This window comes from Oncorhynchus nerka, linkage group LG18 (assembly GCF_034236695.1).
Source record: "Oncorhynchus nerka isolate Pitt River linkage group LG18, Oner_Uvic_2.0, whole genome shotgun sequence".
Lineage (NCBI taxonomy): Eukaryota > Metazoa > Chordata > Actinopteri > Salmoniformes > Salmonidae > Oncorhynchus > Oncorhynchus nerka.
This window is the reverse complement of record NC_088413.1, coordinates 46,154,994-46,180,174: the sequence shown is the minus strand read 5'-3', so window position 1 is coordinate 46,180,174 and position 25,181 is coordinate 46,154,994. Positions and strand designations below refer to the sequence as shown.

The 25,181-nt window shown below is 39.9% G+C and overlaps 1 protein-coding gene across 2 annotated transcripts in view; it reads right to left on the bottom strand.

Annotated features, from left to right (window-relative positions):
- si:dkey-87k14.1 (leucine-rich repeat transmembrane protein FLRT2) overlaps nucleotides 1–25,181 on the bottom strand; it is a 56,940-nt gene that overhangs the window by 5,639 nt on the left and 26,120 nt on the right. Inside the window, exon 1 of one of the 2 annotated variants that reach the window (XM_029687691.2) lies at nucleotides 12,202–12,876. The exons of the other annotated variant lie outside the window; for it this stretch is intronic. The gene's annotated coding sequence lies outside the window, so the exon portion shown is untranslated. Of the gene's footprint in view, nucleotides 1–12,201; nucleotides 12,877–25,181 lie in introns of those variants that run through there. 2 annotated transcript variants of the gene reach the window in all.

The window sequence follows — 25,181 nt, the reverse complement described above, 5'->3', positions numbered from 1 at the left end:
AATGATCCCAAAAACATTTTATTTTGTATCTTTATTTAACTAGGCAAGTCAGTTAAGAACAAATGCTTATGTTCAATGACGGCCTAGGAACAATGGGTTAACTGCCTTGTTCAGGGGCAGAACGACAGATTGTTATTTAAAAAAATGTGTTATAATTATTAATTAATTAATATATATTTTTAACTTTGTAAGCTTTGGGATTTGATCTTGCAACCTTTCGGTTACAATGCTCAAACCACTAGGCTACCTGTCGCCCCAAAACAAATAATCAAGTCTACATGAAAATGGTTAAAAAGCAACACATTTTATGATTTGGCATGGCCTAGTCAAAGTCCAGACCTAATCCCAATTGAGATTTTGTGGCAGGACTGGAAATGAAATCAAAATTCTTCCACAGCGATGTGAGAGAATAAATAACTACAGCGAGCATTTGGGGTGGCAGGTAGCCTAGAGTTTAGAGCATTGGGCCAGTAACCAAAAGGTTGCTGGATCAAATCCCTGAGCCGATATGGTAAAAATCTGTCGTTCTGCCTCTGAACAAGGCAGTTAATCCACTTTTCCCTGGTAGGCTGTCATTGTAAGTAAGAATTTGATCTTAATTGTCTTGCCTAGTCAAATAAAGCTTTAAACAATGGTTGTAGTCATTGGAGCTAGGTGGTACAATACATTATTGAGTGTAAGGGGGCAATACATTTTTCACACAGGGTGTTAATTAAATAAATAAGTATACTTTTTGGGGGGTTATTTGTAAACTCAGGTTCCCTTTATCTAATATTAGGTTTTGGTTGAAGATCTAATAACATTCAGTATAAACAGGGTTGGCTAGGTTACTTTCTAAATGTAATCCATTACAGTTACTAGTTACCTGTCCACATTTTTTATCAGTAAAAATTCCAGAAAATTATGTCATGGCTTTAGAAGATTCTGATAGGCTAATTGACATCATTTGAGGTGTACCTGTGGATGTATTTCAAGATCTACCTTCAAACTCAGTACCTCGTTGCTTGACATCAAGGGAAAATCAAAAGAAACCAGCCAAGACCTCAGAAACAAAATTGTAGATCTCCACAAGTCTGGTTCATCCTTGGGTGCAATTTACAAATGCCTGAAGGTACCATGTTCATCTGTACAAACAATAGTACGCAAGTATAAACACCCTGGGACCACGCAGCCGTCATACCGCTCAGGAAGAAGACGCGTTCTGTCTCCTATCAAATGATGTCAATTAGCCTATCAGAAATCTTCTAAAGCCATGACATCATTTTCTGGAATTTTCCAAGCTGTTTAAAGGCAGAGTCAACTTAGTGTATGTAAACTTCTGACCCACTGGAATTGTGATACAGTGAATTATAAGTGAAATAACCTGTCTGTAAACAGTTGTTGGAAAATGACTTGTGTCATTCACAAAGTAGATGTCCTAACTAACTTGCCCAAACTATAGTTTGTTAACAAGAAATTTTTGGAGTAGTTGAAAAACCAGTTTTAATGACTCCAACCTAAGTGTTTGTAAACTTCCGACTTCAACTGTATGTACAGTACTAGTAAAAAATGTTGGGTCACACCTACTCATTCAAGGGTTTTTCTTTATTTCTACTATTTTCTACATTGTAGAATAATAGTGAAGACATCAAAACTACGAAATAACACATAAGGTAGAACCAAAAAAGTGTTAAACATTTGTTTTGTATATGCAGTGGGGCAAAAAACTATTTAGTCAGCCACCAATTGTGCAAGTTCTCCCACTTAAAAAGAGGAGAGAGGCCTGTAATTTTCATCATAGGTACACTTCAACTATGACAGACAAAATGAGAAAAAAATCCAGAAAATCACATTGTAGGATTTTCAATGAATTTATTTGCAAATTATGGTGGAAAATAAGTAATTGGTCACCTACCAACAAGCAAGATTTCTAGCTCTCACAGACCTGTAACTTCTTGTTAAAGAGGCCCCTCTGTCCTCCACTCATTACCTGTATTAATGGCACCTGTTTGAACTTGTTATCAGTATAAAAGACACCTGTCCACAACCTCAAACAGTCACACTCCAAACTCCACTACCGCCAAGATCAAAGAGCTGTCAAAGGAAAGCAGAAAAAAATTGTAGACCTGCACCAGGCTGCGAAGACTGAATCTGCAATAGGTAAGCAGCTTGGTTTGAAGAAATCAACTGTGGGAGCAATTATTAGGAAATGGAAGACATACAAGACCACTGATAATCTCCCTTGATCTGGGGCTCCACGCAAGATCTCACCCCGTGGGGTCAAAATGATCACAAGAACGGTGAGCAAAAATCCCAGAACCACACGGGGGGACCTAGTGAATGACCTGCAAAGAGCTGGGACCAAAGTAACAAAGCCTGCCGCCAGGGACTCAAATCCTGCGGTGCCAGACGTGTCCCCCTGCTTAAGCCAGTACATGTCCAGGCCCGTCTGAAGTTTGCTAGAGAGTATTTGGATGATCCAGAAGAAGATTGGGAGAATGTCATATGGTCAGATGAAACCAAAATATAACTTTTTGGTAAAAACTCAACATGTCGTGTTTAGAGGACAAATAATGCTGAGTTGCATCCAAAGAACACCATACCTACTGCGAAGCATGGGGGTGGAAACATCATGCTTTGGGGCTGTTTTTCTGGAAAGGGACCAGGACGACTGATCCGTGTAAAGGAAAGAATGAATGGGGCCATGTATCGTGAGATTTTGAGTGAAAACCTCCTTCCATCAGCAAGGGCATTGAAGATGAAACGTGGCTGGGTCTTTCAGTATGACAATGATCCCAAACACACCGCCGGGCAACGAAGGAGTGGCTTCGTAAGAAGCATTTCAAGGTCCTGGAGTGGCCTAGCCAGTCTCCAGATCTCAACCCCATAGAAAGTCTTTGGAGGGAGTTGAAAGTCTGTGTTGCCCAGCAACAGCCCCAAAACATCACTGCTCTAGAGGAGATCTGCATGGAGAAATGGGCCAAAAAACATTGGCCCAAACATTTGACTTCTGTCATTGCCAACAAAGGGTATATAACAAAGTATTGAGATAAACTTTTGTAGGTGACCAAATACTTATTTTCCACCATAATTTGCAAATAAATTCATAAATTCTACAATGTGATTTTCTGTTGTTTTTTTCTCATTTTGTCTGTCATAGTTCAAGTGTACCTATGATGAAAATTACAGGCCTCTCTCATCTTTTTAAGTGGGAGAACTTGGACAATTGGTGGCTGACTAAATACTTTTTTGTCCCACTGTATTTGAGATACTCCAAATAGCCAGCCTTTGCCTTGATGAAAGCTTTGCACACGCTTGGCATTTTCTTAACAAGCTTCATCTGGAATACTTTTCAAACAGGCTTGAAGGAGTTCCCACATATGCTGAGCACATGTTCACTCTGCAGTCCAAAGCAAAACATCCCAAACAATCTCAATTGGGTTGAGTGAGTGTGGAGGCCAAGTCATCTGATGCAGCAGTCCATCACTCTCCTTGGTCAAATAGCCCTTACACACCCTGGAGGTGTGTTGAGTCATTGTCCTGTTGAAAAATAAATGATTGTACGACTAAGCCCAAACCAGATGGGATGGCGTATCGCTGCAGATTGCTGTGGTAGCCATGCTGGTTACGTGTTCCTTGAATTCTAAATAAATAACTGACAGTGTCACCAGAAAAGCACGCTCAAACCATCACACCTCTGCCTCTATGCTTCACAGTGGGAACCACACATGTGGAGATCATCTGTTCATCTACTCTGTGTCTCACAAAGACACAGTATTTGGATCGAAAAATCTCAAATTTGGACTCATCAGACCAAAGACAGCTTTCCACAGGTCTAATGTCCATTGCTCGCGTTTCCTGGCCCAAGTATGTCTCTTCTTCTTATTGATGTCTTTTAGTAGTGGTTTCTTTGCAGAAATTCGACCATGAAGGCCTGATTCACGCAGTCTCCTCTGAACAGTTGATTTTGAGATGTGTCTGTTACTTGAACTCCGTGAATAATTTATTTTGGCTGCAATTTACAAGGACGGTAAAATATAATAAAATTATCCTCTGCAGCATAGGTAACTCTGGGTCGTCCTTTCCTGTGGCGGTCCTCATGAGAGCCAGTTTCATCACAGCGCTTCATAGTTTTTGCGACTGCACTTGAAGAAACTTTCAAAGTTCTAGAAATGATTGACTGACATTCATGTCTTAAAGTGATAAGGTACACTCATTTCTCTCTCAGCTTATTTCAGCTGTTCTTGCCATAATATGGACTTGGTCCTTTACCAAATAGGGCTATCTTCTGTATACCATCCCTACCTTGTCACAACACACTGATTGGCTCAAACACATTAAGAAGGAAATCAATTATGCAAATTAACTTTAAAGAAGGCACACCTGTTAATTGAAATGCATTCCAGGAAACTATCTCATGAAGCTGGTTGATAGAATGCCAAGAGTGTGCAAAGCTGTCATCAACTTATCAACTTTTATTCTACAATATATAAAATAGTATAAAGTAAAAATAAAGACAACCCCTTGAATGAGTAGGTGTGTCAAAACATTTGACTGGTACTGTATGTACTATACCAATCAAAAGTTTGGACACATTCATTCAAGGGTTATATATAAATATATACAATTTTATAAGTCAAAAAATTGATGTAGCAACTGCAGATTGCCCCTTTTTAATTCTATAAAAAAGTGTGCGAGTTTGAGCATGTGTCAATTAGGCCTATGAATTATTTTGTTTATCAGCATGAATTAGATTGAGCAATAAAATACCCATTTTATTCCATAGGTTTTGATCTGCACTATGCAGCTGTTGCAAGAGTGCATTTTTACTGGCTGTCCACTGGTTTCAAAAACTATGATTGATAAGCAGCTTCAACTTCTTCAATTCAACCATTATTGGGTTCAAATACACAGAAAGATGTGTGAGCAGCCATCCACAACAACCACAATCTAAAAGGCTCAAATCGCTAAATGAGAGAGCAGCAGTGTGATTCACATCAATGCGCTATGTAGATATCAATAATAAGTCATATCCGTATCGCCGTAGACTACACCACTCCTGTCATCCTTACCCCCAAGTGTTTATTCAAGTTGGATACTCTTTGGATGCCGACAGCAGTCGCACCATTGGAAGACATAGCATGGACTGTAGCCTATTCCTTTCTTTTCTCATGATCCATTGAACACATTTGGTGTGTCATCATAGTGGTCTCTGACTTGTGGTCAGACTCGCTCAGGTGGAACAAACATAAACTTGCAAATTTTTTCAATGCTGATTTGAATGTCATTGAAAAAAACTGAGAAATCTCAACCATTTGTCCTTCGCAAACATACATTCTGAATTTAAAGGTAATAATTTTCAAAAGTATCTGTAATCTGATTACAATATTTTGGCTGTAAACGGAACGGAATACAGTTACTGGTTTTTTGTAATCCGTTACTCCCCAACTGCCAAAATAAAGAAAATACCAGCATAAAGTGTCTTAGGGCGTTGGGCCACCAGAACAGCTTCAATGTGCCTTGGCATATATTCTACAAGTGTTTGGAACTCCATTGGAGTGAAGGGACACCATTCTTTCCAAATTCAATAATTTGGTGTTTGTTGATGATGGTGGAAAACGCTGTCTCCAGGCACTGCTCCAGAGTCTCCCATAAGAGTTAAATTGGGTTGAGATCTGGTGACTGAGACACAAATACGCTCAGATAGGCTCTACCTGTGCAGAACACATGCCCCTTTGCTGGTGGTATAATCAACTCACTGCCCACAAGTCGTCATAAAGCTTGCCACCCCACACCCAGTCCCGGTTGCCCCTTTTTCCCAGTATGCCCTGTACAGAGATTGTGCGCTCGGTATCCAAACATGCAAGGTTTGAGACATGCGGTCACAGGTTGAGTATGTGTAGCTAACTACCCAGTTTAAGTATCAACATTACTGCCACAGCAGCATACCATTTGATTAACACTTGATAACACTTGATGTAGCCTACATCATCAATATTCGATCTGGTTGGTTGATACGTGGAGCAGAGAGAGGCAGAAAGACATACAGACGTAACAATCATTAAAAGAAATAGAGCTAGCTAAAGAGAAGATTTACATCAATCATCAACATCAATGATCAGCTGATTGCCCACCCTCTTCTCCTATAGGAGGCACTGTAACTACACTGAACAAAAATATAAATGCAACATGCAACAATTTCAAAGATTTACAGTTGATATAAGGGAATCAGTCAATTGAAATAAATAAATTAGAACCAAATCAATGGATTTCACATGACTGGGAATACAGATATGCATATGTTGGTCACAGATACCTTAAAAAAAAGTAGGGGCCTAAAAAATTCTCAGTATCTGGTGTGACCACCATTTGCCTCATGCAGCGCGATACATCTCCTTCGCATAGAGTTAATCAGGCTGTTGATTGTGGCTTGTGGAATGTTGTCCCACTCCTCTTAAATGGCTGTGTGAAGTTGCTAGAGATGGTGGGAACTGGAGCACACTGTCGTACACGTTGACCCAGAGCATCCCAAACAGGCTTAATGGGTGACATGTCTGGTGAGTATGCAGTCAATGGAAGAACTGGGACATTATCAGCTTCCAGGAATTGTGTACAGATCTTTGAGTCATGGGGCTGTGCCTTATCATGCTTAAACATGAGGTGATGGTATCTCTGTGCATTCAAATTTCCATCGATAAAATGCAATTGTGTTCAATGTCCAAAGCTTATGCCTGCCCATACCATAACCATGGGACACTCTATTGACATCAGCAAACCGCTCGCCCACACGACCCAATTAAAGCTTTCTGCCATCTGCCCGGTACAGTTGAAACCGGGATTCATCCGTGAAGAGCAGACTTCATCAGCATGCCAGTGGCCATTGAAGGTGAGCCTTTGCCCACTGAAGTCGGTTACAACGCCGAACCTCAGTCAGGTCAAGACCCTGGTGTGGACAACGAGCATGCAGATGAGCTTCCCTGAGACTGTTTCTGGCAGAAATTATTTGATTGTGCAAACCCAGTTTCATCAGCTGTCCGGATGGCTGGTCTAAGATGATCCCGCTGGTGAAGAAGCCAGATGTGGAGGTCCTGGGCTGGTGTGGTTACATGTGGTCTGCTGTTGTGAGGCTGATTGGACATACTGCCAAATTCTCTAAAATGAAGCAAGAGGCGGCTTATGGTAGAGAAATTAACATTCAATTCTCTGGCAACAGATCTGGTGGACATTCCTGCAGTTGGCATCCCACTTGCATTTTCCCTCCAAACTTGAGACATCTGTGGCATTGTGTTGTGTGACAAAACTGCACATTTTAGAGTGACCTTTTATTGACCCCAGCACAAGGTGCACCTGTGTAATGATAATGCTGTTTAATCATCTTATTCATATGCCACACCTGTCAGGTGGATGGATTATCTTGGCAAAGGAGAAAAGCTCACTAGCATGGATGTAATCAAATTTGTGCACAAAATTTGAGAGAAATAAGCTTTTTTTTGCGTATGGAACATTTCTGGGATCTTTTATTTCAGCTCATGAAACATGGGACCAACACTTTATATGTTGCAATTATATTACTGTTCAGTGTAGCCTGATTACAATTTGTGATTATGAGTGAATGTGTTTTGTTGCAGAAAGAAATAGGCCTGTGTAAAATGTTCACTACAGAGATAATTGTTATGTTACCAAACTCAAGATATGAATTATGAAAGTAAAAAAAACAAAATTGAATCAGGGGGAATGCCCTTTTATTATTTTGAGCTCCTGCCTCGAGAAAGGGCTGCGCGTGCGTGCACACACGTACACACACATTTGAAACTCGCAATGCACGTTTGAGACCCCTCATTTAAACTCACTGAGATCTCTTCTTCTAGCCATGGTAGCCAAAAGAATCGGCAACTGGGCATTTTTATACATGACCCTAAGCATGATGGGATCTTAATTACTTCATTAACTCAGAAACCACACCTGCGTGGAAGCACATGCTTTCAATAGACTTTGTATCCCTAATTTACTCAATTGTTTTCTTTATTTTGGCAATTACCTGTACATTTTCAACTTTTTAAAACGTATAGAACAATTTTTTTGCTGCATGTGCTGAAGCTGGCAAGAAATGCTGAATGAAATAATCAGAGTGAGAGAGAGAAATAAATAGAAAAACAGATGCATACATAAATGAATAAATAGATCAATAAATAAAGAAGTAAAGTAAATTGAGTCAGGAATAAAGAAAAGCTCCCAAATGTATTTTGAATAGTGGTGAAGTAAGTGAGTGATGCTAAAGAGATCACTGGCTCTGGGCATTGAGGTGTTTAATCTGTCAAATGCCACGGTGATGGGCAGAGATTTGCTCCACTGCACTCACAAGAAGCACTGCACAGTCCTCCAATAGTAATGAGAGAGAGAGAGAGAGAGAGAGAGAGAGAGAGAGAGAGAGAGAGAGAGAGAGAGAGAGAGAGAGAGAGAGAGAGAGAGAGAGAGAGAGATACACATGAAGAATTACATTTCATAATGTCTCTCTCTCAAAACACACATACATGCATACACACATACACATAAACACGTCAGTTCTATTACAATTCGAAATGTTGTGATTCAGTTTTTTTAGTTAGAGGGGGAACAGAATCTTGCAACTGAAGCTAAAGCATGGGCAGCAATGCTCCAGTGAAGTTGATTTGCCTATATATGCCATTGATGACGATCATGCTCTAAAACATAAAATGGAGAGTTGACATCATACCAGATACAAAAGAGCATGTGGGTCATTCTTGAAATACAGTGGCATTTGGGGGGGAAAATATTTGGATACATCCTATTCTAAACCAACTAATATGGTAGCTTAATGATGTTTAATAATTTTTACCACAATGATAACATTGTGCCACTGGTAAGAGTAATAACATCAATGATGGTGACACCAACAAGATATTTTAGGTAAATTAGGATTTTCTGAAATGGAGGTCACAAATGCTAAATCCTAAGGTTATCAATACTTTAAACATCTTTTGCTAAAGTGATATGATTAATAATCTTTCTGACAATGTTTATTGCCCTTCATTTAAATTTAGTAAAACTAAGTGACACTTTGGATTTAGACACACCAAATGATCAATGGAATCCTCAAATGGATGACATACTAAAAAGGTGTGATTAACTAATATTTTTTTTTTTTTAAATAGACCCTTCCTCCGATAACAATTTGCCACTAGAGAGAAGACTCAAGGTCCCTGTATATCTTTGTAATGAGTGATTTTCAAGGCGCTAACACCAATGACATAGAACTGAGGGACACACATTATACTGCTCATTTTTTATTTATTTAATATGCCTTTTTTGTTCTATTGATCTGTACAAAATATGAAATACTTTTGTTCACTTTCTAACATTCTAAATAATAGATATCTCTAAATCCCCAAAACAACTCTACAACTCCACACATCACTACTAGGACAAGCCTGTTTGCTTGCCCTAAGTACTTTAAGCGATGAATAAGTATACAGTCTTGTAGTAAAGGACTTGCATTATGTTTTATCAATAATAAACAGTTCAATATAAACAAAACAATGTTTGTTGCATAACTATTATTCATTTTAATGTGTTGTGTATGGTTGCAAATGCCACTGCAATTCAAGAATGACCCATGTAAGACAATGATTCACATTTAAACATGAGTGGACTAATTCAGTTGTATTCAAGCAGTAAAAAAATGTACTTGCAATCCACCTCCCATAACTGACGATATCTACCCTATGCAACCTCAAGCAGTATCAATATTTAAAGCTGAAGGGGCTGAGCAGGGGCGTCATGCAACCCAAAAACTCTGAGGGGAAAAATAGTACTTGAGGATGGCTGGGAGGGTAGTCTGGAGGGGGGCTACCCCCCCCCCCACTGAAGTTGAAGAATTTAGCATTTTTCAAACACCTGAACCTGCTTTTTACTGCAATCTATAGCCATAATCATTATGCTTAATTCTATGTAAACAAAAAAATATACATATTTTTCTGCATATCTAAGCATACCTCTTTAGCTGTCTGTATCCTCATGACTGGGGGTTCTTTTTTAAAAGAAACTAAATATGTTTCTCTGCATCTCTGCTAAAGTCTGGGTTAAAGGTTGAAAGGAATGTGAGTCTTATTCAGTACATTTAGTTATTGCGTGCTTTTCTTAAGTCTTCCAACCTTGCCAGCATGCATGCCAGCTAAACTAGTTAGGGAAGCTAGCTACTCTAACTTGATTGATAGCCTGAAATTGCCTCTTGGTAGCTAGTTATGAGGTTTGGAGATCGGGAACCTATTTGGGCTAGCTAAAGCCAACTTCATATAATTGCTAGGTGGCTAGTAGTGTTACAGGGAGAATACACTGGGCTAATCTGAGGGGGCATGTGTCCCTGTGCCTCCTATGGGCATGACAACTCTGGGACAGAGCTCCAGATATGACCACATGAATTATAAAGGTAGAGAAGAGAGATGGGGACAAGTAATGAAGTTACACCTGGCTGGCTGTCATTTCCTCAAATGTCATTGAAAATGTCCAAGACATTATCTGATAATGTAGTGTAAACCTCTACTTTTTACCCTGCCAGGACAGGAGGAAACGAAGCCTGGCTGACAACTAGTGTTCCTCAAGGGTTCTTTGGGAAGGATGATGGTTCGATGTGTAACCATACTGACCCAAAGAACCCTTTGAGCCCTTTAATGGATGTTTGCTATACAGAAAAGGGTTCTTTCATCTTTTGGTGGTAATTAAAATGTCGGGGTGGCAGCTCATTCAAATATTTTGGGGTGTGGTTTGCCCACAGCTTTTTTTGTGCAACCTTGAGTGAGAGTGTCATTCCAGTTTATCTAATCTGTTGTGTTTTGCTATTATATGTCTAAAATGATTATAGCTGGTAATGGTGTTTCAGGTAACCCTCAGATATGGCCTTGTGTCACTAATGAGCTATGGACTAAATGGTTTTTAAAAATAATCTTCTTTCTGGCTAACCAGAAAAAAGAACCCTGTATGGTTCTTCATAAGGTTCTCTGTAGAACCTTAGAGATTGAGAATGGTTCTATAAAAAACAATTCTCAGTAAAGGTACTATAGACAATGGGAGGCACACAGTACTACATAGAGCCATAGCTACATAGAACTCTATTCCACAGACACATTTACACATGATAAGACACGCACTCTACACATGTGGACATGTATGTTGTATTGTAAATATGTGGTGGTGGAATGGTGGCCTGAGGGAATACACTGTATGTGTTGGGTAAGGTGTTATATAATGTAATGTCATGTAGTATTTGAAACTGTATGTAACTGTCTTATGTTGCTGGACCTCAGGAAGAGTAGCTGTTGATTTGTTAGCAGCTAATGGGGATCAATAATAAATGCAAAATACAAATACTATAAAGAACCATTAAAAAGGGTTGAAACCATAGTGGAACCTTTTTTTGTGCTCTATGGAACCTTTTTTTATAGTTCTTTATAAAAACCGTAGAAAAGGGTTCATAGCACCATAAAGGTTCCATTTAGAACCGTATGAGCATGGTTCTTTATAGAACCTTCAAGAAACGGTTCTATATAGCATCAAAAAGGGTTCCACTATTGTTACAAGCCAAATAACCCTTATTTGGCACTATATATAACCATTTGTTTTTGTGTAACACGGATCATCAGCTTCTGAACTGGATAGTGAATACCTAACTCTGTCCCTAATCCAGGTGAAGCACTGGACTGGCAACATCTTTAAATAGAATCCTGAGCCGATGTGTCAATATAGCCAGCAATTTAAATAAATGTCAGTTACAGCTGCCAATAGCAGCGTAGGTAAAAGTTCCTTATCATTACCAATATGTCACGAACCGCAGGTGAATTTCAAACGCTGCGCAAAAAGGGAAAAACGACACTCACAATGCCAATAGATTTGTCTGAAACGGCTCACTTGAAGTAATCAAGTGGAAAATACATATAAAGTACATTTAAAAATAATATGTAGTCAGTGTTTCATATAGGCTTGTTTTACATGTCGAAATAAAATACAAAACCATAGGCTATATTGTGCGTAAAACATAAACCATATGCGTGAAATCAAATTTATCCTATTTTAGCTAAAGTTTTAAAATATATGTATATTTACCACCGTAGTGTTATTAGGCTATAGTGGACAGCGCTGTAGGTATTTAATAACGCACATCCAGATGTCAGCGATAAAACTGGTTTTAGGCAGTAAGATGGTCTTCACCTTTTTCAGGAATGCTGAACGTCGTTTTATTGTATATCCATGGGGCATGGTGAACTATCCCTGGTCCGTTTCCCACGTAAATGACACCCAGCGCAGGCTTTCACTCTGTCGGGCTTTCAGGCTTCCACATCTTGACTGGTGTACTCCAGGGTCCTAGCGGCTCTGCCCGAGAATTCCCGGAGGCGGGTGGTTGTTGTAGGGGGGCATGCTGGTCCGGGCAACGATTCAGTTTATCCCCGGTATGCTCCGCTACTCCTGTACTCCGCTGGCGATGCCACAGCAGCAGTCCTTCGCCTCCCGGGCTGGTTCAGAGGCGCCACCAAGTTCAGCGCTGCCTTCAAAAGATTAAAGGATTACATTCGGCGGAGAGATGGGACTTTTGTCTCCCACCCCTTCATGTACACCCAAAAGAATCGACTGCGCGCAGTTCTCAAGAAAGCAGCCCGATTTCCTAGCCATAAACGACTAACATTGGATTGTTTATTGCTAATGCAAGAATTGCCTTTTCCCCTTGAAACCCATGGGAGACGTTAACTGTAATGATTTCAGCTGATAGCGATCTTTCCCAACTGCTCTCTCTCTCTCTCTCTCTCTCTCTCTCACTCACTCACTCACACACACACACACACACACACACACACGCGCGCACTCTCTTCCTCACACCCTGGCGCACACCTAAGCGTTTCTCACTCTGTCGCTCCCACCATTTCAAGATGACTAGCTGTCCTACACTACACACTAAAAAATGTGTGTTCCTCAAGAGTTCTTTGGGAATGGTGATGGTTCTATGTGGAACCATAATGACTCAAATAACCCTTTGAGCTCTTCAATTGTTCTTTACAGTTAACAAATTGCGTCGTTGCTCTTTTAGTGATAATTCAAATGAAGGGGAGGATGATTGTTTTAAAATATTTTATGTTGTGGTTTTCACATTGGTCTTTTTGTAAAACCCTAAATGAGTGTCATTCCAGTTTATGTAATGTGTTGTGTTAGGCCAGATTTTGATTTATTATGAAGGGCTATGGAGTGATGCTGGTTTATGAAATACTCACGTATGGCCTTGGGCCAATTGAGAATGGTTGGTTGACTAAATCAGTCAGTGGGTTTCAATTCCCTCTTCAGGGACCCCAAAGCTGTTCCAGGGGTAAAATCATGATTTTCATTCAATTGGGTGATGTTTGAAAGAAACCAGATGAAAGTATGATGACCAAAGTACAAAAAATTACTGTTGCTTCTAAATTGATTAAGTTTGATCATGAAGTTACTCCACCATGTTGGATTAATTATCAGAGTGACAATGTGACATCACCTTAACTCAAATTTGAATACACCAATGGTAAAATGATATTATCTTACCTAATTACCTATCTTACCTAATTTAAATTTGCACTTGTAACCAACATCGGAGAAGGCATGTTTGCGGAGAGGCGTGGTTTATATAGGTAGGTACTCTACTGGTGCCAAAATTGGACCGTAGGATGTCAGCAAATATAATTAAAAGTTTATCTTATTCATATATGGCAAAGATACTTTGTGTCTGGTTTTAAATACAGTTGAAATCGGAAGTTTCCAAACACCTTAGCCAAATACATTTAAACTCAGTTTTTCACAATTCCTGACATTTAATCCAAGTAAAAATTCCCTGTTTTAGGTCAGTTACGATCACCACCTTTTTTTAAGAATGTGAAATGTCAGAATAATAGTTGAGAGAATGATTTATTTCAGCTTTTATTTATTTCATAACATTCCCAGTGGGTCAGATGTTTACATAAACTCAATTTGTATTTGGTAGCATTGCCTTTAAATTGATTAACTTGGGTCAAACGTTTCGGGAAGCCTTCCACAAGCTTCCCACAATAAATAAATTGGGTGAATTTTGGCTCATTCCTCCTGACAGAGCTGGTGTAACTGAGTCAGGTCTGTAGGCCTCCTTGCTCCCACACGCTTTTTCAGTTCTGCCAACACATTTTCTATAAGATTGGGGTCAGGGCTTTGTGATGGCCACTCCAATACCTTGACTTTGTTGTCCTTAAGCCAGTTTGCCACAACTTTGGAAGTATGCTCATTGTTGTTTAACTAGCTAACATTAGCTGGCTGGCTCGTTATCTAATGTTATGCGATGTGTGTGATCTTAAACGTTGTTTATCTAGCTAGGTTCATTGTTTACCTAGCTAGCTAGCTAGCTAGCTATATGTCTTAAGCTAAAGTGTACTGTTAGCTAGCCAGCTAACGTTAGCTGGCTGGCTCCCTAGCGGACGTTATTATTAGTTTCCCCGAGCTGTTTGCTTTTCTAGTTCGAGCCTAATGTTAGGCAGTGTTGGCACTTTCTTCATTGTTGTTTAACTAGCTAATGTTACCTGGCTAGTTCATTAGCTAACGTTACACAACGTGTGTACAACACCCGTTGAATATGGCTGGTGTCTGCAAAAAAAGTGTTTCATGTTATCCAGAGGTAAACAAATCATTGGCCAGAAAGTCAAGTGTTCGCTCCGAGAGCAAAATGAGATGGGTGGAGCTAAAGCTTAAGAGGGTGTGAACGATGCTGAATGGATGTAGACAAAGAAAAGCTCTTTAAAAACATTCAAAAGTGAGTTTACAAGTTGATCAACTTTCAAAGCAGAATACTTTCCCATTGTTCCTCAAATGCAATGTATGATATACCATTTTGTAGCTCTGAGTCTCTACTTTTATCCTTTGTAAAAAACACAATTTCAAATGTTTCTACACAAGACCGAATCCAGGTGGTGAGTCACAAATATGTAGATAACACACACTCATGCATGCACACAGGCACACAAATACACACAGGTCTTTAACCTGTCAATATCATCATTAGTATTTTGTGTCCACTGCCTCTATGTGATATTATCAGGAGCTTTGTGGCTCTAAGTTCAACTGCCAAACACCACATCTGCTCTCTTTCTCCGACCACTTCCATAATTAAAATTATATTTAAATCTGGCTGTTGGTTACTAAATCATGAAGTGATGGGCCATATCAGGCCCTCACTGACAATATGTCCTTCATGGTGGTTTATTTGGGTGGTGTTGGTATAATCTGTCTTATAATGAGACTATGTAGCCCACAGAATAAAAGCTTTAAAGGGACAATCTGGAATTGGTAGGTTCATTTTTAAAACTTTTAAATCAATGATATTATAACTTGTTGTTGTTTGAATTCGTTATTGCCCCTTTAAGTACAGAGGCAGCTGCTAAATGAACAAACGCAGTGGTGCTGAACACATATTCAAAGCACTGTCTGATATTAAATCTATGTATTATATACTCTCTAACTCAATACAGGATAGCAGAATGATTTCTGTCTTGTTAAGTGTTCCACAACTGGAAATGAAACATCATCAAGCTGGTATTTGTACATTTCATATGGCACTTATTTGAGAGACTACAGGGTTTGAGGTTGTAAAGGAAGATCTGTGGTAAAGGTTGTATGTGAATCGTGAAATTTAAGCCACTATATGTGGGCTATATGCAGTGAGTCAGGTGCTGCAAGTTCAACATGCTATATGAAGGTGGCAGTAGTGTACAGGATTGTACCACATCTGGAGTCATGATACAGTATGTCACACATGAAGGACACCCAACCTTATGGATATAGACCTTCCCTTTGACCCCTTGAAGTGTGGTGCCATGAACAGTCTGTAAAACATATCTTTGTGACCTTGCAAGTACATAGAGACACAAAGCTATTCATTAGAACATACATACAGTGGGGCAAAAAAGTATTTAGTCAGCCACCAATTGTGCAAGTTCTCCCACTTAAAAAGATGCAAGAGGCCTGTAATTTTCATCATAGGTACACTTCAACTATGACAGACAAAATGAGGAAATAAAATCCAGAAAATCACATTGTAGGATTTTTTATGAATTTATCTGTAAATTATGGTGGAAAATAACTGTTTTCTCTGCTGTAGCAGAGAAAACAGTCTATGACTTGGGTGACTGGAGTCTCTGACAATTCTATGGGCTTTCCACTGACACCGCCTATTATATAGGTCCTGGATGGCAGGAAGCTTGGCCCCAGTGATGCACTGGGTCGTACCCACTACCCTCTGTAGCGCATTACGGTCATATGCTGAGCAGTTGCCATACTAGGCAGTCATGAAACCGGTCAGGATGCTCTTGATGGTGCAGCTGTAGATATTAATGAGGATCTGGGGATCCATGCCAAATCTTTTCGGTCTCCTGAGGGGGAAAAGGTTTTGTCGTGCCCTCTTCACGACTGTCTTGGTGTGTTTGGACCATGACCATTCCTTAGTGATGTGGACACACAGGGGAACCTGAAGCTCTCAACCTTTTCCACTACAGCCCTGTCAATGTGGATGGGGGCCTGTTCGGCCTCCTTTTCCTGTAGTCCACGATCAGCTCCTTTGTCTTGCTCACATTGAGGGAGAGCTTGTTGCCCTGGCACCACACTGCCAGTTCTCTGACCTCCTCCCTATAGTCTGTCTCATCGTTGTCATTGTGATCAGGCCTACCACTGTTGTTTTGTCAGCAAACGTAATGATGGGTTGGAGTAGTGTTTGGCCATTCAGTTGTGGGTGAACAGGGAGTACAGTAGAGGACTAAGTACACACCCCTGAGGGGCCCCAGTGTTGAGGATCAGCGTGGCATACGTGTTGTTGCCAACCCTTACCACCTGGGTACAACCCGCCAGGAAGTCCAGGATCCAGTTGCAGAGGGAAGTGTTAAGTCCCAGGTTCCTGAGCTTAGTGATGAGCTTTGTGGGTACTATGGTGTTGAATGCTGAGCTGTACTCTATAAACCGCATTCTCACATAGGTGTTCCTTTTTTTCAGGTGGGAAAGGGCAGTGTGGAGTGTGATTGAGATTGGGTCTTTTGTGGATCTGTTGGGGTGGTATGCGAATTGGAGTGGGTCTAGGGTTTCCGGGAGTGTGCTGTTGATGTGAGCCATGACCAGTCTTTCAAAGGACTTCATGGCTACCGACGTGAGTGCTTCGGGGCGGTAATCATTTATTTAGGTTACCTTCACTTCCTTGGGCACAGGGTGGTTTTCTTGAAACATGTAGATATTACAGACTCGGTCAGAGAGAGGTTGAAAATGTCAGTGAAGACACTTGCCTGTTGGTCCGCGCATGCTTTGAGTACATGTCCTGGCAATACATCTGGCAGTGCGGTTTTGTGAATGTTGACCTGTTTAAAGGTCTTGCTTACATCGGCTACCGAGAGCGTTATCATACAGTCATCCAGAAAAGCTGGTGCTCTTGTGCAAGCTTCAGTGTTGCTTGCCTCGAAGAGAGCATAAAAGTTATTTTGCTCGTCTTTTAGGCTCACGACACTGGGCAGCTTGCGTCTGGGTTTCCCTTTTAAGTCCGTAATAGTTTTCAAGCCCTGCCACATCTGATGTGAATCAGAGCCGGTGTAGTAGGATTCAATCTTAATCCTGTATTGACGCTATGTCTGTTTAATGGTTCGTCTAAGGGCATAGCATGATTTCTTATTAGAATCCGGATTAACTTGATAATTTAGCAGACATCACTTCTTATATTCAGTCAACACATATATCTTAAGAATATCACGGAATATAATTGAACATTTTAGTTTCACCATGCTTGATACAGAGCAGTGTGAAACGGTGCTGAAGTAGATGTCCACAGCGGGAAGGCTATATATAATGATATTTTGGAGATGATTTTGTAAAAAAACAACAACAGTGAGCGATTGTAATTTGAATAAATGCCAAAATATAACCCTACTAATAGCCATAATGATGTTGTACAAAGTGACCATGTGTGTTTGAAAGAGTATTTTCCAGTAAGCAACAGTTTGTTTACCTTAATTAGACAACTTTGTTCCAGTATTTCTGTAATTCAGTGATATTTATTCCCATAGTAATTCGTTATGGATCCATAACTAAATCAACATCTGCATTTTGAAAGAGTATTTTTATCATTATTTTATTAACTAAAGCAGAAAGATGCTGATGAAGAAATACAGTACTGTACAGTATATGCTTTTACATTTGTAAATAAAATATTTCAAGTATTTTGAAAATATAAGCCACCTGCATTTGTTTATCCTGTTAGTACTCTAGGGGCAGTATTTCATTTTTGGATAAAAAGACGTGCCCGTTTTAAGCGCAATATTTTGTCACGAAAAGATGCTCGAATATGCTTGGAATTGATAGTTTGGGAAAGAAGAGACTCTTACGTTTCCAGAACTGCAAAGATTTTCACTGTGAGTCCCTTAGAACAAATGCTTCGGGCAAAACCAAGATGTATGACCGACCAGGAAATGAACAGGATTTTTGAGGCTACGTTTTCCATGATCGCCTTATATGGCTGTGAATGCGACAGGAATAAACGGACACTTTATCTTGTTTCCACCAGGGTCTCTGCAGCATTGTGACGTATTTGTAGGCATATCATTGGAAGATTGACCATAAGAGACTACAATTGCCAAGTGTCCCGCTTGGTGTCTGCGTGGCATTTGGTGCGCAAAAGTCAGCTCCCAGTTTTTTTCCATTCGAATCAGACAACAAAGCAGGCTTCAAGGACGGTGCTTTCAATGGAGAGATATATGCCAAACCACCTTCAGCATTGATTCAAACAACGTTTTCCATGTTTCAGTCGATATTATGGAGTTAATTCGGAAAAAAGTTTGACGTGTAGGTGACTGAATTTTCGGTTAGTTTCGGTAGCCAAATGCATAGTAACAAAAGGGAACGATGTGTCCTACACAATAATCTTTCAGGAAAAACTGGACATCTGCTATGTAACTGAGAGTCTCCTCATTGAAACATCTGAAGTTCTTCAAAGGTAAATTATTTTATTTGTTCCTTGGCTGGTTTTTGTGAATATGTTGCGTGCTAAATGCTAACGCTAAATGCTAAGCTAGCTATCACCACTCTTACACAAATTATTGATTTTCTCTGGTTCTAAAGCATATTTTGAAAATCTGAGACGACAGGATTGTTAACCTGTTGCTTCTACTCGGGACACTTGCGTCCCAACTAGAGCTCTGGAAATGCAAATGCGCTACGCTAAATGCTAATAGTATTAGTTAAAACTCAAAAGTTAATTAAAATACACATGCAGGGTATCGAATTAAAGCTACACTCGTTGTGAATCCAGGCAAGAAGTCAGATTTTTAAAATGCTTTTCGGCGAAAGCATGAGAAGCTATTATCTGATAGCATGCAACACCCCAAAAGACCCACAGGGGACGTAAACAAAATAATTAGCATTTCGGCGTTACACAAACCGCACAATAAAATAGAAAACATTCATTACCTTTCACCATCTTCTTTGTTGGCACTCCTAGATGTCCCATAAACACTATTTGGGTCTTTATTTCGATTAAATCGGTCCATATAAAGCCTAGATATCGTTATATGTAGACTGTGTGATAAACGAAAAAAAACATAGTTTCAAAACGTAACGTCATTTTTTAAAATTCAAAAAGTCGACGATAAACTTTCACAAAACACTTCGAAATACGTTTGTAATGCAACTTTAGGTATTAGTAAACGTTAATAAGCGATAAAATTCATCAGGAGGCGATGTAAAGATCATTAGCTGTCCGTCTGGAAAAATGTCCGGCTAGAAACTCAACGAAAATATCCGGTCCTAGACCGGAGGAGATACGGTGTCCTGTATGTGTTTGACCAAGAAAAAACTCGAAGGGAAATGACAAGACTCTAGACAGCGTGTGGAAGCTGTAGGTACTGCAACCTCAGTCAATTAATTGTGGTTCACGTTTATCAATGGGTTCAAGTAGCGCATGGATATATTTTCCCATTTTCAGTGATCAGTTTTTCCTGTGCTTTTCGATGTAAATGCCGTTCTGGTAAAGCCACAGCAGTGATTTAACCAGTTTTTTAAACGTCTGAGTGTTTTCTATCCACACAGACTAAGCAAATGCATATACTATATTCCTGGCATGAGTAGCAGGGCGCTGAAATGTTGCGCGATTTTTAACAGAATGTTCAAAAAAGTAGAGGGTCGACTTAAGAGGTTAAGAAAAGGATAAGCTTGAGAGCAGGCATATTTATTTCATTTCATTTGCGATTTTTAGAAATCGCTAACGTTGCGTTATGGTAATGAGCTTGAGGCTGTAGTTACGCTCCCGCATACGGGTTTGGGCGGACTATGAGGTTATTAGGCTACTTTGCAGTCTGACAAGTAAAGATAGCCAACGATGCATACTGTAGTAAACATGGGAAAGTGCCTAATTCCTTACATAAGGGAGAGCAAGCCATGTCCAGACTTTCTCCGTGACCTCAAGTACCTTCAATAATGACTGTACTAGAGAATGCAGGTACACAGGAGACCGGAGTTCAATTCCCCAACGGGGAGGAAGGGGTAGGATGTCCTTGTAAATAAGAATGTGTTCTTAACTGATTCCATGGTTCTTATTTCATTTTAAAATGATTTTGTTAATGAAAGCGTAAAGATGCCATTATTAGTAAAATTGTTTTAGTTTGTACTAAGAACAGAACAGCGGGAACGTTTCCCTAGTCAGCGCCATTATTAGTGCAATATTTTGGAAATTATTTTGTTTTCAAATAACGTAAATTCAGCGAGAAAAAGGCCATTTTTGAAAATGGGCTGAGACTGTTACTAATTTGTAAATAAAGCCTGTTTGTTATTTATAATTATTTATTTATGTTTTTAGAGGGAGAAAAAATAAAAATCTACAGTCATCTCATAGGTGTCCCAGTCGAGGACAGCATGGGTATTGCACTAGCATCTGTAGCAACACAGCTTCCACTGCTATATGGTGTCTTAGACCATTGCACCACTCGGATGCTGTACAACATGACCGGTCGGGAGTGGCCTACACTACTACAGTAAGAGCAAAATAATCCTAACAAATGTTTTAGTAAGTAATACTGAAGTCGTGCACAATTATCCGTTTCTATTTAGGTTTATGTCACCCATTCATTGTCAGTTAGCTACACAGTAAGACCCAAAAGCATAACCAGTGCTGTAACTCCCCTTTGCTGGTCTGGAGCAATGAAGTGGTGACGCAGGGTACCGTACTGAACCACAAATTACCTCTAAGGCCCGCAGCGTAAGCTCGCAACTTTTAAAGGAGGAACTACTGTACGGTCACTGTGGGGAGTACGTTGTCAATGCACTTATTGATGAAGCCTATGACTGAGGTGGTATGCACCTCAATGCCATTGGATGAATCCGGGAACATATTCCAGTTTGTGCTAGCAAAGCAGTCCTGTAGCATTGCATCTGTATCATCTGACTACTTCCATATTGAGCGAGTCACTGGTACTTCCTGCTTTAGTTTTTGCTTGTAAGCAGGAATCAGGAGGATAGAATTATGGTCAGATTTGTCAAATGGAGGGCGGGGGAGAGCTTTGTATGCATCTCTGTGTGTGGAGTAAAGGTGTTCAAGAGTTTTTTTTCCCTCTGATTGCACATGTGACATGCTGGTAAGAATTTGGTATAACTGATTAAAGTTTGCCTGCATTAACCTCATAGTCCGCCCAAACCCGTATGCGGTAGCGTAACTACAGCCTCAAGCTCATTACCATAACGCAACGTTACAGATAAATGAAATGAAATAAATATGCCTGTTCTCAAGCTTATCCTTTTCTTAACAATCCTGTCGTCTCAGATTTTCAAAATATGCTTTAGAACCAGAGAAAATCAATAATTTGTGTAAGAGTGGTGATAGCTAGCTTAGCATTTAGCGTTAGCATTTAGCACGCAACATATTCACAAAAACCAGCCAAGGAATCAAATAAAATAATTTACCTTTGAAGAACTTCAGATGTTTCAATGAGGAGACTCTCAGTTACGTAGCAGATGTCCAGTTTTTCCTGAAAGATTATTGTGTAGGACACATCGTTCCCTTTTGTTACTATGCATTTGGCTACCGAAACTAACCGAAAATTCAGTCACCTACATGTCGAACTTTTTTCCGAATTAACTCCATAATATCGACTGAAACATAGAAAACGTTGTTTGAATCAATCCTGAAGGTGGTTTGTCATAGTTCTCTCCATTGAAAGCACCGTCCTTTTACCCTGCTTTGTTCTGAGATTTGAATGGAAAAATACTGGGACTTGATTTTTGCGCACCGAATGCCACGCAGACACCAAGAGGGACACTTGGCAATTGTAGTCTCTTATGGTCAATCTTCCAATGATATGCCTACAAATACGTCACAATGCTGCAGAGACCTTGGGGAAACAAGAGAAAGAGTCCGTTCATTCCTGTCGCATTCACAGCCATATAAGGCGATCATGGAAAACGTAGCCTCAGAAATCCTGTGCATTTCCTGGTCGGTCATACATCTTGGTTTTGCCCGAAGCATTTGTTCTAAGGGACTCACAGTGAAAATCTTTGCATTTCTGGAAACGTAAGACTGTCTTCTTTCCAAAACTATCAATTCCAAACATATTCGAGCATCTTTTCGTGACAAAATATTGCGCTTAAAACGGGCACGTCTTTTTATCCAAAAATGAAATACTGCCCCTAGAGTACTAACAGGTTAAAGTCCCCGGCCAATAGGAGTAGCGTTTCTGGATGAGCATTTTCTTATTTTCTTATGGCCTTATAGAGTTGGTTGAGTGTGGTCTTAGTGCCAGCATCGGTCTGTGATGGTAAATAGATGGCTACGAATAATATCGATGATAGCTCTCTCGGTAGATAGTGTGGTCTCAGCTTATCATAAGGTACTCTACCTCCGGCGAGCAATACCTTGAGACTTCTTTAACATTAGACATCGCGCACCAACTGTTATTGACAAATAGACGCACACCCCAACCCCTCGTCTTACCAGACGTAGCTTCTTCTCTGTTCTGCCAGTGCATGGAAAATCCCACCAGCTCTATATTATCTGTGTCGTCGTTTAGCCACGACTCAGTGAAACATAAGATATTACATTTTGTAATGTCCCATTGGTAGGGTAATCTTAATCATATTAATTTTATTTTCCAATGATTGCACGTTAGCCAGTAAAACGGATGGCAGTGGGAGTTTACTCACTCGCGTACTGATTCTCAGAAGGCAGCCGACCTGCGCACCTTTTCCTCCGTCTTTTCTTCACGCAAATGACACCGATTTAGGCCTGTTCCCGGGAAAGCAGTATATCGTTCTCGTTGGACTTGTTAAAGGAAAAATCTTCTTCAGGTTTGAGGTGCGTAATCACTGTTCTGATGTCCAGAAGATATTTTCAGTCATAAGAGGCATTAGCAGCAACATTATGTATTAAGTTTAAAAAGAAGTTACAGACTCAAAAAAACGTACAAAATAGCCCAGTTTGTTAGGAGCATGTAAAACGTCAGCCATCCTCTTTGGCGCCATCTTGGACAGAGGATCTCGAAATCTCTGCGCAAGAACATAAAAACACTAACACGAACATAAAAACACTAATGCTAGGCTATTTTCTGGCAATTGTGCTGTTATTATGTGCCAGATGTTATAAATGGCCCATTTGCAAGATTGACTTGTCATTTCAATAGACAGGCTACAGATAAAAATCTGGGTTATTTAACAAAATGTTGCCATAGTTTGCTTAGATAAAGGCAGGTAGCCTATAGGGTTACATCTGATTTAATATAGTCTACAGTAGTCTAGACAAGATGGAGACAAGATGTAAACTGAACAATTTAGCAGCTTTCTTAGTTCAAATACTGGAAACACTTATCTCCCTCACTGGTTTTAAGCACCAGCTGTCAGAGCAGCTCACAGATCACTGCACCTGTACATAGCCCAACTACCCCTTCCCCTACTGTATTTATTTATTTATTTAGCTCCTTTGCACCCCAGTATTTCTACTTTGCACACTCATCTACTGTCAAATCTACCATTCCAGTGTTTTAATTGCTATATTGTATTTACTTCGCCACCATGGCCTATTTATTGCCTTCACCTCCCTTATCTCGCCTCATTTGCTCACATTGTATATACACTTATTTTTCTACTGTATTATTGACTGTATGTTTGTTTTACTCCATGTGTAACTTTGTGTTGTTATATGTGTCGAACTGCTTTGCTTTATCTTGGCCAGGTCGCAGTTGTAAATGAGAACTTGTTTTCAACTTGCCTACCCGGTTAAATAAAGGTGGGAAAATATATACATATACTAATTTATTCAACATGAATAGGAAGGCGATTTCGTAATAAGAAGTTATTGTGTTTCCCAACAGCCTGCTGGAATAGGCTACTGAAGATGTGGTTACAATTTCGCTGAATTCAATATTAATAATATGTGTAAGAACTGAATATGCTTGTCAACAACAACCATTTTTTAAAACATTTTTTAGTGTGTTTTACCTGTAGCCTAATCTGACTACTTTTAACTTCAAACCGATCCCGCTCCAGAGTATAAGCCTTAGTGTAACGCTCATTCCTTTGGCAATAAACACAAATCTCACCCCAGGAATGTGCGTTCCTGGTGTAAATCTGGCAGTTGTTGTTGCCATCCTGTACCTGTCCCGCAGGTGTGATGTTCGGATGCACCGATCCTGTGCAGGTGTTGTTACATGTGGTCTGCCACTGCGAGAACGATCAGCTGTCCGTCCTGTCTCCCTGTAGCGCTGTCTTAGGCTTCTCACAGCACGGACATTGCCCTGGCCACGTTTGAAGTCCTCGTGTCTCCTTGCAGCATGCCTAAGACACGTTCACGTAGATGAGCAGGGACCATGGGCATCTTTCTTTTGGTGTTTTTCAGGGTCAGTAGAAAAGCCTCTTAGTGTCCTAAGTTTTCATAACTGTGACCTTAATTGCCTACCGTCTGTAAGCTGTTAGTGTCTTAATGACCGTTCTACAGGTGCATGTTCATTAATTGTTTATGGTTCATTTGAAAGTGTTTAAACCCTTTACAATGAAGATCTGTGAAGTTATTTAGATTTTTACAAATCATATTTGAAAGACAAGCTCCTGAAAAAGGGACATTTCTTTTTTTGCTGAGTTTACATTAATAGGCTACTTGATGGTCAACAGAGGAAAATGTATAATTATCCACTTTTAGCCTA